This window comes from Protopterus annectens, chromosome 12.part0, assembly GCF_019279795.1.
Source record: "Protopterus annectens isolate FY-2018-M chromosome 12.part0, PAN1.0, whole genome shotgun sequence".
NCBI classification, from domain to species: Eukaryota; Metazoa; Chordata; order Ceratodontiformes; family Protopteridae; genus Protopterus; species Protopterus annectens.
Genome location: NC_056746.1, coordinates 1,185,198,297 through 1,185,210,796, shown reverse-complemented (window position 1 = coordinate 1,185,210,796; position 12,500 = coordinate 1,185,198,297). Strand labels below are relative to the sequence as shown.

General features: G+C 32.4%; 1 protein-coding gene across 2 annotated transcripts in view; it reads left to right on the top strand.

Moving 5' to 3' along the window:
• Window positions 1-12,500, top strand: part of LOC122817075 (phospholipid transfer protein) — a 257,047-nt gene that overhangs the window by 25,056 nt on the left and 219,491 nt on the right. The gene's annotated exons all lie outside the window — the stretch shown is intronic.

Below are 12,500 nucleotides of genomic sequence, written 5' to 3'. Positions count from 1 at the left end.
GTGTATTTATGTTCAACGGACCTTATATTTGAAGAAGATTTAATGGACAAATGCTTTTTTATATGATGCTTCATTATTCAATATGTAATTATTTAAAACTGACTGTTTATTTTTTTATTCACATACAGTTAATTGAGACTGTACAAATCTTGGGCTTAACTTCATTACATTACTGTATAAGGAAGTGAATATTTAGCTATGCTGATGGTCTACAATAATGTAGTGTTGGTGGGGAGAAGAAAAAAAAGTAGTAAAATTAATATATAATATCTAATTTCAAAAGTTTGTTATAATAGCTTTGATACTTGTAAACTGAAGAAAGTAACTTTCAAAAGTAAACATGTTATTGTCAGTCTGATTACTGATTCCTTTCAGAGAAGATGTTTCTATTTTATCTGAATATGAGTTGACTTAATGGTATATACTCCTTTTAATCACTTTAATTTGTCATTCCATATTTTTATCTCTTAGGGATAATCAATAATAAAATTGGCAAGCTACAGAAGTTTCATTTAATTTACATTCTAGATCGCAGTAAGATACTTGATAGTTAAATACATGTGTTTGTTTGTTTTTTTGTCAGTTCTTAAAATTATTTAACTCTAATAATATCTGACCTATTAAGAACTCCACACACTCTTATTAGTGTACCCTGGTGTAAAATGGTATGATCGAAATTAATATTATTATTAATTATTTGAGTTGCATATAATGGAATAGTGAAGTTGCATAGTATTGGGGAGAAAGAGGTAAATGTTACTATGGAATGACATAGAATGATTGTTAGCATATTCTATCTATATTTCTTTGGTCTCCCTTTAAATGGAGATAGGTGCTTATACAACTCTGGAGATTAATGTTTTCTTTTTTTTTTTATGACAGATGCTGATTAGATGCTGTTACTAGATTGAGAGGCAATTCAGGTGATAATATGCCGCCTGAATTAGGAGTTTTAAACTCCAGAGGGGTTAAGGTTGTATCTAATATAACTAATATGAGTTATAATATTACGCTTTTTATCAATTTGTTTGATGTTCACCATTACTCCACAATAGGAAATGTTTTAATAATAGTTCTCTTAGTTTTACTGTTCCAGTCAATTAAAGTGCTAACCTATATCATCTCTTGTAGATTCCATGGCAATATAGTATTTAGGTCAAATGAGTTAATTCTCTCAATATATCTCTGGTATGTCAATTTTAAAAGAAATCTCTATTAACATCAATGGCTTGAATAATCCTAGTAAGAGAGGAGGTTTATTTAAATATCTTAAACTTCATAAATCTCAACTAGTATTTCTACAAGAAATCCATTTAATATCAAAAAACATTACCAAACTTAATATTAAACCTTATTCTTTGCTAATAAGTTCAGAACACTCACAAAAGAAAAGGGAGGAGTGGCAATTTTATGGAACAATATACTGCCCATGCCTAAAATAATGTCTATAGTGACAATAAAGGGATGTTTTATTCTATTAACATAGAAATAAACAATAAAATATATACTTTTGTGAATGTTTATTGGATTCCAGTTATTGGAACTAATACGGTAAAACAACACTTAGATCAGGTAGTACAATTTGCAAAAGGAAATATTATACTAGCTGGAGATTTTAATTGTACTTTAGACAATAGAGATCCTACTTCCAAATGTAATAGATGGATTTCAGCATCTGCTAAATTACTTAAAGATTTTATAGACTCTTATTTAATGAAAGATATTAATAACTTTGCTGAGCCTAACTCTTTATTCTTTACATTCTTTTCACATAGACATAACACCTTCTCAAGAATTGATAGAATTTTAATTTCTAATAACTTGACAGACTCCCTAAACAATTCTAAAGTCATTACTTGTCCCCTATCTGATCACAACTCTATAACATTTGAATTACTGATCAATCATATTCGTCATATTCAAATTAATAGAATACCTGCCTATATTACAAAATTAGAAGATTAAAAACATATATTTTTTACAGAAATACAAAATTTTTATAGAGTTAAACAACACAAATTATATTTCTGAAATATATATTTGGAATGCTTTAAAAGCATATTTATACGGGAGAATCATAAATTGGTATTATCAAAAAAGAAAGCTTTGGGACAAAGAATTACTTGATATACAACTGAAACTTGATAATTTAAAGCTTAACTATAAAGAAGATGAAAACTTAAATGGTAAGAAAAAATAAATAAATTCTCTAAACATGAAATATCTGGAAATATTAAATCATAAAACCAAGATTAATATTGAAAAATTTAAATTAATACATTTCTCTACAAATCCTAAATCTTTAAAATTGTTAGCCAACAAAACAAAGAGGCTAAATAAAATTAATCACATTAATGAGATAGTTTCTCCAAAGAAGAAAAAGATGGTCTTGAATTTAAATAATATTCTAACCGAATTTAGGGAATTCTTTCTAAACATTAATCAACAATCTAATATATTTGAAACTAAAGAGGACATTAAAGCTTTTATTAGTAAATATACTAAAAAAGATTATCAGAAGAGCAAACAAATCTTATAGATAAACCTATTTCCTTTAAAGACATTCAAATACAAATTACCAAATTAAAACAAGATAAAGCCCATGGTAATGATGGTATAATACCAGAAATATATAAATTACTACATAATAATGCTTTAAAATTACTTCACAAAGTCTTTAACATCTCCCAAATTAGCAGCATAACCCCACCTTCTTGGAAGTATACTTTTATATATCGTATACTAAAATCTAATAAAGATCCTACTAATTGTTCCTCTTACAGACCTATTTCCCTGCTTAATATTGATTATAAAATGTTTGTGTCCATTTATGCCGACAGATTGAAAGTATTTTTACCAATTTTAGTTGATAATGATCAAACAGGATTCATAATGAATAGGAATTCATATGATAGTATAAAAAGAACATTAACACTGATTGAATCTGTCAAACATTTAAAGAAGAGTTTAACATTGATTCGTTTGGATATAAACTGTGCTTTTAATTCTATTAATTGAGACTATTTATTTATTCTTATGGAAGAACTAAACTTTTCTAATAAATTTATTAATCTTATCTCAAAAATATATAATGGCAGTCAAGCTTATATTAAAATTGGCTCAAGTATCTCTCAAAATATCCCAGTAACTAAAGGTACCAAACAAGGATGTCCATTATCCCCTTTACTATTCACATTAATCATGGAGCCATGGGCAAACTTAATCAGATGGTATAAAGATATTGTAGGTTATAAATTGAACCTTAAAGAGTCTTCTAAAATACAGATGCTTGCTGATGACATTCTTCTAACACTTGGCAAAAATTCTTCCATTCACATTCTCTTTAAAAATATGTATCTCTTTCAGAAAGTATCTGGCCTAGTTTTTAATAATAATAAAACCCAAATTCTTTTAATTGGACCAAATAAGTTTGATTTATACAATGATTTCAAAAGATACTTGCCTCACTCTGATCAAATTTTCTATTTAGGTGTTATAATTACTAATAATATTAAAAATATTATTCAACTAAACTATAATAATAGTCTTTTGACAATAGAGAAACTAATAAAAAAAAATGGAATAAAATTCCCTTCTCTATGGATGAAAGACTTTTGATCATTAAAGTGATTTTTCTTCCAAAATTACTATATATAATTCAATCTATATCATTACCTCCCCCAAATTTGATAATAAAGAAAATTAATTCAATGTTTCAAAAATTCCTATGGTTCCGTAATAAGCCCAGAATTGCATTAAGTTACCATATGAGGAGCTGGGATAATGGTGGCATAGCTATACCAAATTTAGAATTTTATGCATTCTCATCTGTAATTAAAACTATATACCTTTTTATTGATATTAAATATCAAGCTAAATGGAAAACAATACTTGAGTTATTAGCAATAGATATTATAAAAAAATCATATCCCTAAAAAATGGATTTAGTAAATATCTAATTTATTTGGATTTCAAACGATTATTTTTCTGTATCTTCATCTCAGAATTTCAAAAGTAACTACTTAACACTCCTTCTAAAATCCTTTAAAAATTATATTCTTAAATTTAGCGTATATAAGGATTGGTTATTTCTCCTTTTTCCCATAGCATATTCACAAGGAGTCCTCTTTTCTTCAGATTTACTAAAAATGACCTCTTTTCAACAAAAACAATTTTTTGGTATCAGATGATGTTACATAATAATTTGAAATCAATAGATACACTTAAGGCTGATTTCCAACTTGACTCATGTTCATGGTTAGACTTACAAGACGGAAGGAAATATATATTAAACAAAATCGATTTGATGCCTGCATCAAATAAACAAGCAGTACTCAGTTTAATACAATATATATTATCAATACAAAACATCTCCCCTGCTAAAAATAAACTTTCACATATATATAAAGCTATCAAAAATGATTTAGATATACTACCTGATAGCCATTGGAACTACTATCACCTAATCAATAACCAACCTCCTACGAATAATGACAAAATAAATATAGTTAAATCAGCCAGTGCAACTACATCTTCTCTTAAATGGGGAATATTTACATGTAAGTATTTATATAGGTCATTTATCACTCCTCTCACGTTGAGTAAAGTTAGCAAAAAAGGTGTTATATGTTGGAGATGTAGAACGCAATTAAATGCCGATTGGTCCCATATGTTCTTTGAATGTATAGTACTAAAATAATTTTGGGAAGAAGTTAATTTTTTTTCTACAAGCAAGTTTCACTGACAAATTCATATTATCTAAATCTCTGGTTTTATTCAACACACCAGTTACTGTCTGTATAAGTAATTCCAATTACCCTTTAATTTGGTCCATGTTATCTGTTGCCAGAAAGACAATTACAAAAAATTGGAAATCTACTTCCTCTCCCTCAATACAAGAATGTAAACATTTGCTTTCTGATGTTTGTCACTTGGAAATACTTACCACTGAATCTAGATCTACAAAAAATTTACATCAAATTCCTGTAACAAAATATATGAACTATTAGAAAAATAGTTTAATAATCGTATAAACATTCAAAGATTTGTAAATGCATCTGTACATTTATTTTATTCTTATGGTGAACATTTATGTAAATAGTTGTTTATTATTGGCTGAACTTTGTGAATTTTATTTCTATATATATATATTTAAAATTGTTCAATTTCTCTGAGGTTTATTGTCTGATCAATATTGTTTCAATAAAATTGTTTTAAAAAAATGTATTTGCCTATCAGTGTTCTAGTGATTAAAATGTTTCCCCAACTTGCATGCTAGTATATATTTATGACACTGTAGCAAAAGACAAAGAGAAAACAAACATCAAGGGTTACTGGTAGTTAAAAGAAGGTATTTTCTTAGAAATAAAACACACTTTCACAAGCACATTCTGCTGCTGTTTACAGAAAACAGCAAAACAGTGAACATGAGTACCGTACTAATGCTATCTCCTTACAAGACATGAACTGAATGAGTCGGGATCTCATGATTGCGTTCTAACATAGCCAGCACACCAGTGGCTGAAACCTCAAAAAAGAGAGGAAGAAAATAATATCACAGATAAAAAATAGCTTTACTTGTTGAGTTAACATTGCTTCTCTTATGTAAGCAAACTCTAAAACAAGCCGTAAGTCACTGCATCCATAACACTTAACTTTAATGATTTCCAGCCCATACATAAAGGATTTAATCATTTTTGTGTTCACATATACATGCAAAGAATAATATCCTTCTTTTAACATTGGAAAATAATACTTCTGAATTCTGATATGCATACTTCCAACATACTTATTTAGGTGGCGCTTTTCAATCTGTTCCTGAAGAGGCTTTGCAGCTATATATCATCAGTGGTCATAATCATTACAACAAAAAATATAATTATCTCTGCATTACTGTTTAATGGAAAGGATAACATTCAGGTCCTGCGTAACTAAATTCAAGATGTTCTTTGAAACGGCAGACAATTTCAGCATGACACTGCAATCTCTTCAAACCGTGACGGTCTGAAAACATTGCAGCATTTGCAGCTTGAGGAGAGTTTTCAGTGCCACAACAAAAAGGTTGTGTCTTCAGTTTTGTACAAGAAATGTTCAAGCATATCTATTAATGCTTGAGTATGGAATGAACTCTAATGCAGCCTCCCCCAACTTAAACATTTGGATATTATTATCTTTGTCAGAAGGACAAATCTCTTGTTTAGCATGATCCCTAATGGAAGCATTTCTGATAGATGCAAACTTTTCAATGCTCATTTGCTGGTAAGTAGAACCTAGATAAACAAGAAAATTCACACAAAAAACAGGGTTTGGCAGTGGAAGCCGACCAAACTTGCCACCATCTTTTTTGAATTGCCATCATCAAGCACATTTGGCCATGCTTCTCACCTGAAATCAGGTAGCAGGCTGGAATTAAAACTCTCTTAGGAAATGACATGCTAAGCTGACAGCTATGTGACAACTCCTAAGTAGGAGCAACACAAAATAGGTACTATCCATGCTGATTTTAACAGATGTTGCATCCATGTAAATGTCATGTTTACCCAAACACTGGCTGCAAACAGCTGTGGGGGCTGCGTGTATTACACCACTGATTAATATATCAGAGCTGCTAGCCACAGTTCTGCTTAATAAAGCTCCATAAATACTTCAGGGTTTGCATTGTTAAACTTTCCCTAACATTGAAGATTATGATTGGATCTCTGATCATAACCAAGTTGTTATGTGTTTGTGACATAAGTTTCAAGAAATTCACCTCAAGAGTAGAATGAAGTGAAGACAAAGAGGTAAATCATGAGTGGCATCCATATTCAGAACATAGTTACAGAAAAGAATACAGAAGTATGTATGAATGAAGTATGTAGTGTTTTATAGCTTTGAAAGCTTGTAAAAATATAACACTGCTGCATAGACACTATCCAGAAGCTAAGTATTCTTTTAATGAATTAATGACTTTCAAAGGTGTTAAACTCTTCAGTCTGTAAGACATTTTCATTTATGTTTGACTGATAAGGAAGTATATTACAACTTTTTAATTAAAATTGTGGAAATGCTTCATTTGCTGTCCTCTGGTGGCCACTGTCATTTCTTTTTTATTGTTTGCATTAATGGATATGTTAGTAGGTACTATACACACTTTAAATGGTGATTTCATCTATATGAATGCTTTATACTGCAACTGCTGTCATGATCAAAGCAGAGTTACAAAGCACATAGTAATACAATGCTGTAGTTAACACATGTCAAGATAAAAGTAGTATTTTTGCAGGGGGCTGACCACCTACACCCACTATCATGGGGGGCTTCATTCTCACACTCCCATAATTCCAATGAACTAATTCCAGGTTGTGCAAACATACAGAATGCATGAAATGTTAATTGTAAAATATTGTGCAACCTGATGTTAGTGTGCTTTAATTAGGATTTGAGGGTACAGGAGGAGTAGCCCACTCTGGAATATTATAGCAGCACCATAAACTCTTACAGGAGCTTACACAACAAACAGTCCTGGATAAGGAGCCCTCTCAGATCCAATATCAAAAGTCAAAAAACAGATAGGGCTCACCACGGCTAATAAAAACTCTTTTATTCCTGCAGTGCAAGTAAGCTTCAGCGTTCTCAACGCTTCATCAGACTTCAAAACAGTTACATTTCAAAAAAACATTCTTAAATATGGACACCAATACAAAGCACCCAATCAGCATCATCATAGCATCATCACATGTTTAAATCACTTAAAAAATAAAGGCATACATCATAAAATATATCTCTATCATAATAAACATAATGTGCCTTTATTTTTTAAGTGATTTAAACATGTGATGATGCTATGATGATGCTGATTGGGTGCTTTGTATTGGTGTCCATATTTAAGAATTTTTTTTGAGATGTAACTGTTTTGAAGTCTGATGAAGCGTTGAGAGAACGCAAAAGCGCTTACTTGCACTGCAGGAATAAAAGAGTTTTTATTAGCCGTGGTGAGCCCTATCTGTTTTTTGACTTTTGATATTGGATCTGAGAGGGCTCCTTATCCAGGACTGTTTGTTGTGTTTTCTCTGATACTTGGTTTCTTTCGGTTCCTGGGACATGGCTGAACTACTTGATAGTGAGGTGAATACCAACTGTCCATTGAGAGGATTTTTAAAAATGACTGTGAATCCACTCCTTAAGTTTACTTTACAGGAATTAACCAGAGATGGCCAGAACACTGTGAGTATTGATAGAAATATAGAAGTCATTCAACTTACATGTAAACTTGAGAATACCTTACAAAGATTAAGAATTGTACAATGGCAACAACAGCATATGGAGGCATGTTTAACATTTAAGGTGGTACCGAGAGGACTGAGAGTTCTCAAGATGCCCACTTTTGGTACCACCTATCCTGACTTGTTGACCAAATGGCAAAAATTTAATTTGGATGTCAGTTTTGGCTATATTAATATATTAATTGAACAATATGGGCTTACAGAGACATGTCTAATACAAGATATCTTGTCAATGGATGCTGATCTTAGAAACTGTATGACTGCCGAGGAGAAAGAGTCTTTTATAGCTGATATGACTCTCCGGCTATCGATTTTAGATAATAAACAGCTATTGGAAAAGAAAAAGAAGTTAGAGCGTGACTTCACTGATTTTCATATCGGCCAGGTCTTTTCATGGCCGAGAGAGCGTACCTCTAGACACACTAGCAATCAAGCTAATGCTCGTGTTAACCCCACTGAAGCTGCAGCATACACGAGTTCTGGAGGACTGAACACTCCCACTGCCGTTATGTCATCACGTAATGCACCATCTGTGCGCCCTAAGACCATCAGTATCGTTTCAACGGAAGATAGAGGGGAGTGTTATAGAGGTGAGGGCCTTTCCGATGTTTTGGATTTGGCAGCAACTGCATCAGCGATGGAGCCTTTGCACAAGGATATTCCTTGTACATCCAACGACAAAACAGCAGTGAATACATCTTCCAGCGATAAGCGTAAACTGAATTCCACAGTTTCGTTCCCTTTACCGATACGACAACAGGACAGATTGTTATGGTCGCCACAAGTAAACACCAGGAAACGGAAGACATCGGAAGGCAGGCACGATTTTCAGAGGAAAATCCAGAAACCAACTACCAAAACTTAGTGGTTAATTTATCTAGTTATACTTTAACCAATGTTGAGTTGTCTTTACTAAATCGTGGTTTATCGTTTATACCCTCAAGATCTGCTGACATTACTGATGTTTTACTGGACATTAAGAATTTTGTTAGAGGTGTGAGTTTAAGAATGCAGTTTGGTAACAATAATGCTATAAGTGGTAATGTGTTTAAGAAGCCCTCTACTTATATACCTCTATCTCATCCTCTGCTTGAGGCATTTGATAGGGCATGTGAACGTGATATATTTGAACTGTATCAGTCTCGTACTAGATCTGAGTTTTATAACTTGTCCTTTGATGAATTTACATCTATTAAAGGGCTACAGGACAATGATAATATTATGATTAGACAGGCAGATAAGGGGGGTGCAATTGTGGTTTTAGACTACGTTATGTACTCCAATACTATGAAGAACATGCTAAATGATGTTAACACATATTCTATGCTCAATAATTTATCATTAGATAGATTAATTAAGAATGTGCATGCAGAATTATATGACTTATTATTATGTGGTGTGATAGATGATGAACTATATAAATATTTGTTGGTTGATTCACCATTGGTTCCTTCATTTAGAGGACTCCCCAAGATCCACAAAACTTTGGTCTGCCCACCAATGAGACCCATTGTTTCTGGTGGGGGTGGCTTATGGAGCCGGCATCCATATATATTGAGAAACATCTTAGACCGATAGTTAATGACACAACAACTATACTTAAGGATACACAACAGTTTTGGAGGATTATGGTGCATATCTTTCTGCACACAATACAACTGATGATGAGTTGTTGGTCACAATAGATGTGGTATCTTTGTTTACTACCATACCTAATGATGTAGGGATGGAATATCTAAGGTTATACCTTATCGAGAAAGGAGTGCACAGGGATCTGGTTATTAAAATCAGTATGCTACTTGATTTGGTACTTAATAATAATGTATTCATGTATAATGACAACTATTACCTACAAAGAAAAGGGGTTGCAATGGGCACCCCTTGTGCCAACTCGTATGCCAACCTTGTGTTGGCATACTGGGAGATTACATATGTCACATCCAACATGAACTATGCTAACTACATCAAGTTCTACAGGCGTTTTGTGGATGATGTGTTTTTTGTATGGGATGGGACTATGGATGGGTTAACTGAATTCATTGAATATATAAATGGTACAACAAATTTCTTGAGTTTTGAACATAAATGCTCTAATGATGTGATTGATTTCCTAGATGTACAGATATCAAAGAGAAATGGGGTGGTACATTCAGAAATATACAGGAAATCTTGTTGGAGGAATGGTATTCTACATCGTAGTAGCATGCATCCACAACATATTTATGGTAATATAGTAGAGAGCCAGACCTCGTAGTCTCTCGCTTTGACTACAGAAGATGAGGTTTTTAATTGTAAACAGGGGATGCTAGTCGGCAATCTCTTAGCAAGAGGTTATAATGAGAAAGAAGTAGAAAACATCTATAGTAATACTGACTCGATGAGGAGAGGCAAGGGCAAACCATATTTATATAGACACCAAGGCTGTGATACCGCTGAAGTTAACAGAGGACATCATACAGCTATTAATAGGATTATAATTCCTTATTCCAATAAGAATATGAAGATAAAGGATATTATAAATAAGAACTGGAGTATCCTTACTACTGATGATACTATTTCTGAAATAGTAGGCAATAAACCTAGGTTCAGTTATAGGAATATGAAATCTCTGAAGAGGTTACTTTGTTATGAGGACAATGACAAGGGAGTGACTATATCAAATAGGAAGGGTACATTTCCCTGTAGAGGGTGTCATCAATGCACATATATATCAGGAAATAATGTCTTTATACACCCAGATACGGGAAATTCTTTTAATTTTGACTTCTATGCTGATTGTAAATCAAGAGATTTAGTCTATCTGGCTGTTTGCCAGGCATGTTCGTGTTTTTATGTAGGTAAGACGAACAGAAGTCTCAGGGAACGTGTGAGGGAACATGTATATGCCATCAACAAGAAGGATGATCACAATGCCTTAGCTAGACACATATTAAGTGTAGGGACATCACACTCTTTTAAGTTCAGTGTACTACAGTTAATGAAAAGAACGAAAAGATTAGGGAATATAAAAAATCAAACGGAAGAATGTGAGAATAGATGGATCATCAGATTACAGGCATATAGAGGACGAGAGCTTAATGAGAAGGTTAGTTTAAAACCTTTTCTAGCAGCACGTCCTTATAAACATTGACTTTTTGAATTTCCTTGATTCTGCTATTTTTATTGATATAGTTTATATATATATATATATATATATATATATATATATATGTTTGTTGTTATGTTTGTTTTTATGTTTTAGGAAGGCACATTATGTTTATTATGACAGAGATATATTTTATGATGTATGCCTTTATTTTTTAAGTGATTTAAACATGTGATGATGCTATGATGATGCTGATTGGGTGCTTTGTATTGGTGTCCATATTTAAGAATGTTTTTTTGAAATGTAACTGTTTTGAAGTCTGATGAAGCGTTGAGAGAACGCGAAAGCGCTTACTTGCACTGCAGGAATAAAAGAGTTTTTATTAGCAGTGGTGAGCCCTATCTGTTTTTTGACTCTTACAGGAGCTTACTTAGTAGAGCCTTTTGCCTACCTTGCTTAAGTGAATGTGCATCTACATAAGTGGGCAAATTAATAAGGTCAGAACAGAAAATTCTGTCAGTCAAAGTAGGTGATCTCATGTGCCTATCAGGAGTGTAAGGTGAAGTGCTTTTTTATATTTTCATCAGTGTCTTCACAGTTATGCAGCATAATATTCCTGCACTGTTGTATGCTGATGACATGGCCATATGGATGCATCACCCACTAATGTCAGCTCTACTTTGATAACCCATCCTGGACCAGTTCAGTTATGGTTCAGCATATTGGGTATTGCATTATATGCAAAAATGCTAAATGTAAATATGTTATATGTAAAAAAAAGATGCTTTCTTGAAAGTGAAAAATGTCTGAGGTCTCTGACAAGGTCAGTAACTTTATCATTTGGGGTGCACTTAATTCAGTACAATTTTAATACTTAGGATTATGGCCTGAGCACATTTTCACACATCTGTGTGTTATAAAATATCACACATATTAACCACTGAAGTAACATTTTACCTTTGTAAAAGGAATTTATGAGTATGTACTAGTATATATTGATTGATCTAACTTAATGATTGCAACAAAGGCAAATAAAAAACACTAGTTGCAGCCAATAAACTATTGCACAATAAAGTGCATGCCTCATGTACTACATGTTCGATCAAAACATACATGTCTGTGTGTGTGCGTGTGTGTGTGTGTGTGTGTGT